This window comes from Myodes glareolus, chromosome 6 (genome assembly GCF_982192425.1).
Source record: "Myodes glareolus chromosome 6, mMyoGla1.1, whole genome shotgun sequence".
Lineage (NCBI taxonomy): Eukaryota > Metazoa > Chordata > Mammalia > Rodentia > Cricetidae > Myodes > Myodes glareolus.
The window spans coordinates 45,227,232-45,232,532 of NC_142031.1; the positions used below are offsets into that span (position 1 = coordinate 45,227,232).

Genomic DNA, 5,301 nt, shown 5'->3' on the forward strand with positions numbered 1-5,301 from the left:
TTTTATTGCTAACTTTGATGGACAATGTTGTTTTTCTGCAAATTTTATAATAAAGTTTAAAAATTACTTTTTAAAATGTATATTTGTATATAAGGTTTCTTTAACTCTCAGCAATTCTTTCAGAAGGTCCATCTCCATCCTTAATAGGAATGTACCCAAGAACAAGCTTGGAGTAGTGCAGGGAGTGATAGAAAACATGACAGCACTAGACCGAAACAGTTCTTTGACACACAGAAAGAAACATGTTATCTGAATACAGATCTGGTCTACTCCTCTCTCTCTTGAATTCCTGAACATACTTGTTCTTATGCTGAGTTCATAAAATGAGTTCAGCTTATCCTGCAGGTGGCACCAGCCCCACATACCACTGTAGATTTGCATGTGGCCAGAGCACAACCCACAGCTGAGAATTTCTTAAGCAGCTGTTGACACCCTGTGCAGAAGTCATTCTCAGTGAAGATACAGAATCAACATGATGGTCCTTGCTGAGCTCCTAGGGCTGCTACTGCTTTGGTTTTCAGGTAAGGAAGACAGAAACGGGGAAGCAGTGTAGTAAGTGCTGTTTTGTTTTTATGGAAGTTGTCTTATAACATGGTTAACACCACATACTTGTGTACATTTCTACCCTCAGGTGTGAGATGTGACATCCAGATGACCCAGTCACCATCCACTCTGTCTGCATCTCTGGGAGAAAGTGTCACCATCACTTGTAACGCCAGCCAGAATATTAATAGTTGGTTATCCTGGCACCAGCAGAAACCAGGGAATGCTCCTAATCTCTTGATCTATAAAACATCGAACTTGCATACGGGAATCCCATCGAGGTTCAGTGGCAGTGGATCAGGGACACATTACTCTCTCACCATCAGCAACTTGCAGTCTGAAGATACTGCCACTTATTATTGTCAACAGGATCAAAGTGTTCCTTTCACAGTGATACAAGCCATAACAAAAACCTCCCACAAGTGCAATGGAGTAAGACAAATTTGCCTCAGATGCTGCTTGTAGTGCCTGCACCTGCTAATATTTTGTTATAAGACTCGCTTGGGCTTTGAAGGTCATTGCGAGGATTGTAGAAAACTTTCAATGTGACTCTTTTACTTTTAAATCTACTGTTCTCTGTCCCCAAAACACAAAATGATAAAATATTTGAAAATTTACTTGAAAGTAGTTTCTTTTATGTTTGAATTATCCTAGCTCTTCTATCTTTGTGATTCATACAGCAATGTGATATCATTAGATGATACCTACAGGAAGATTATTTTAATTCAGTGAACTAATGTCTAGATAACAGCACCTTATGGATTGTGATATGGTAGATTTGATACTACAGTATCTACCAAAGCTTGATTTTTAAATACTTGAGACCAGTTTTATCTAGATTCTAGAATCTTTAGTTGCGTATACTCAAACTGGTTGAGGTTTTTCAATAGACAGAAACTTGGGTGTATATTATCTCTGCTTGTTTCAAAATGAGCTATAACTTTAAGACCCATCATGTTACTAATGGATTGACTCCAAATTATTTCCCTATAGCTATGGCAAAAAAGTTCTGAAAATCTGAGATCAAATAAGTTCTGTATCTTTTAAATTATCTCTAATACATATTTTCATCATGGCAATGCAAAGGTTACTAACACGAGGAATCTATTTTTCCAAGGACGTAGATATTAGAAGTAGGTGTTCTTAGTGTTCACTCACAATACATTGATTCACACCACACTTTCTCCAGATACATACAGAAAACCTAATAATGTGTTTTAAAACACTTTGTTCCTTTAAACTGAACACTGGTGATTTTCCAGATCCTACCCTGTCTGCCCATGGATCTTTACATTTATGATTAAGAATTTCAAGATGTATAGCTGAGCCGAAATTGAGAAAATTATAGAAAAATGGGTGTGGAGAAATGCAATATTGGAAGTATTTAAAGTGAAAAGAATTCACAGTAGGTGGTTTTTAAGAAATTGAAGATTCTGATTTACTCATATAGTGAGAGGAAAAGGAGGAATAAGATTAATTGAATTGCAGTATTTGTAAAACTTTTCATTTCTTTAGCATGAAAATGAGTTGGTACTCAATGAAAGAGCTAATTTTTATTTCTAAATAGCTTTCTCTCTCTCTCTATATATATATATATCGATATATATCGATATATATATATATATATATCGATATATATATCTACATACACACACACACACATATATATATATATATACATATATATATATATATATATATATATATATATATATATATGAAGAGCTTTTGATTTATGGGCTAATAATTTAATTTCCAAGTATGATTTCCTATAGTGCTGATTAATTAGGGGCCTTTTAGAGATTACTGAGAATCAAAATATAATTTTGATTCAACCAGTAACTTCAAGAAGACACAAGATGTAAGGATGATAGAATCACCATTTTCACCCCCATTGGACTATAGGAACAAGTTTCAATAGCACTTATTCAGCTATTTCGTGTTTTCATTGATAGTAGAGCCCAGGCTTCTAGTCAGAATCTACCTTCTCATTTGAACCTATCCTTTATTTAGAAACAACTTGGCTGAGCATCTGATCCCATCTTATATAAGTCAGCTAATGTATATAATGTAGATTCCATATTACTGTGCTAAAATTGCTTCTCCTATGAAAGTGCCTTTATTTTGCTGTAACAGCCTAACTAATGATGCAATGCAAGTGCTTAATGTACTAGGACCTATGTGTTTATGAAACGGTAAGCAGTAAATTCTACAGCCAGGTTATATGTGGAAATATTCTCAGTGAATGTAGTCAAGTGCAGTCTAGGAGCATGGCAGCCATCCAACTTTTCATTGCTGTGACTCTGAGTGGCAGAGACCCACATCAGAGCACTGGACTGAGCTCCCAAAGTTCAGTTGAAGAGAGGAAGGAGTAAGAGTATGAGCAAAGAGGTCAACAACACAATGGTCTCCCCACTGAAACAGTAACTGGGCTAATGGGAGCTCACCAATACCAGCAGAACTCGAAAAAATCAGCATAGGACCAAACTAGTACCTCTCAATATGGTTGACAGTTGCATAGATGGGGCAGACTGAGGGGCCATTGACAGTGGCACCAGAATTTATCCCTACTGCTTATACTGACTTTTTGTGAACCTATTCTCTTTGGATAGATACCTTGCTTAGCCTAGATATAGTAGGGATGACGTTGGATCTTCCACAAAGCAATGTGCCTTACCTTCTCTAAGGAGTGGATGGGGGTGTGGTGGGTAGGTTAATGGAGGGAATGGGAGAAGGAAAGGGACTGGGAACTTGAATTGGTATGCATAATGAAAAAAGATCATTTGTTTTGGTTTTTAAAAAACAGTAAAAATAAATAAATAACAAATAAAAAGGTTCCTCAAATTTCTGTCCCAGGTCAAAAATGCATTTTACTCTATTAAAGAAAGAAAAAGCACAAAACTGCCCAGGAAAAGTTATGATGTGCTTTTATAAATAGAAAGCAGACTATTCACAATAAACACTACTATTGTTTATCTCATGCTCCTTTTCTTCTTTTGTATAAAATATAATATAAAATATATTAACTTCTTCATTAGTATTACATAAATATGAAATATTAAATTTACTTATTTCAAGAATTTTACATTTTTTATATATCTTTCAATATCTGTAAAACATATAAGAAAAGGTCAAATTAGGTCTGGACAGATGGCTCAGAGGTTGAAAGCACTGATCTTTTGTGAATTTAAGGTGTGGTGACACATATCTTTAATTCCAGCACTTGGGGGGCACAGGCAAGCAGATTTCTGTGAGTTCAAGGATAGCCTAGTCTACAAAGGAAATTCCAGGACAGCCAAAGATATATAGAGAATCTGTCTCAAAAGACCAAAAATTAAAAGTAAAAACAAAAAAATAGAGGTTAAACTAAAGCCATGTAAAGATAAAAAAAACACACACAAAGTATGGATACTGTATATTATGTTTTCTTTGAATTCCTTGACAGCTAGAGAAGGACCAACAGCTGGTAAAAGACATTTAAATATAAATACTGCTGAATTAATAAAACATAAATATTTCGAAAACACCTTGACTTCAAAATTGAAGTCAAAAGCTATATTACTTTGAAAAAGAGGATTTGTTTTTGTTCCGACAGGAAATGAGAGGCTGTGGATTCATTCTGAGTTAAGAAAAATCAGGTTTGATTAAGGAAGACCACCTGAGAAATCTCCAGTAGGAACAGATGGCCCAGATGTCTGAGTTCTACATCCAGAACAGATTCAACAGATTCAAGTCGCTGCCTGAGATGATCAAGCCTCACAGCATACTCCAGTCAGGACTTGATCATAATTCTAAATTTTCTTTAGTTTCCTAAAAGATTATCAGTGTCCCAAGCCAGCAGTAAGTAACCTGGAAAACTAATCCAACATCTCCCAAAATGGACTATGGATAATGGTCAGGAAAAAAGCTAAATAAAGGATATTAGATTCAGAGTACTTTTTTTTTTTTTTAGAGGAATGCGGTATGGGACAATGGGCTGTATTCTATCAATTATACTTTAAATAAACGCTGATAGGCCAGTAGCCAGGCATGAAGTGAAGGTGGGACAAACAGACAGGAAGTAGAGGAATGTCGAGAAGAACAGAAGAATTCTGGGAAGAGGAAAGATTTGTCTGCAGTCCTGGCCCAGACACAGAAGAAGCAAGGCATGACTGCCTTCTTGAAAAAGGTACTGAGTCATGTGGCTAACACAGATAAGAATAATGGCCTAATATAAGTTGTAAGAGTTAATAAGAAGCCTGAGATACTTAGCCAATCAGTTTATAACTAATGTAAACTCTCTGTGTCATTTCTTTGGGACTTAACGACTGTGGGAACTGGGCAGGACAGAAAACTCAGACAACAATCTTTCTTCCAGAGGTCTTGAGCTCAATTTCCAGCAAACAAATGGTGACTCACAACCATCTGTAATGATATCTTTTGGCCTGTCTGGCATGCCGGTGTACATGCAGGCAGAGCATTGTATACATAATAAATAAGTAAATGGATAAAGCTTTTAAAAATGAAAAAAGGAAAAAGCTAAAATGTAACTTTTTAGCTCTATTAGACCCCTTGTTCAGCATTGTATCTTCTATTTAAATTAAGAAGACAACACCAGAATCTGAGAAAAATCAACAAAAGTCAAAAGATATCTTTCAATGATTGCACAAAAATTAATAATCAATACTCAAAAACAAATGCACTGAACATTTTTAATTAACAGATATTATTGATTCTACTATTAAGCACCAACCTCTTGATCAAGTATTTGTTTTATAT

At 35.4% G+C, this 5,301-nt stretch overlaps 1 long non-coding RNA gene across 1 annotated transcript; it reads left to right on the forward strand.

Annotated features, from left to right (window-relative positions):
* Positions 1 to 404: 404 nt before the first annotated feature.
* On the forward strand, positions 405 to 1,167 carry LOC148121786 (uncharacterized). Its single transcript, XR_015737985.1, has 2 exons — positions 405 to 521; positions 632 to 1,167. It is a non-coding gene; the product is annotated as an uncharacterized LOC148121786 (long non-coding RNA).
* Positions 1,168 to 5,301: the final 4,134 nt, after the last annotated feature.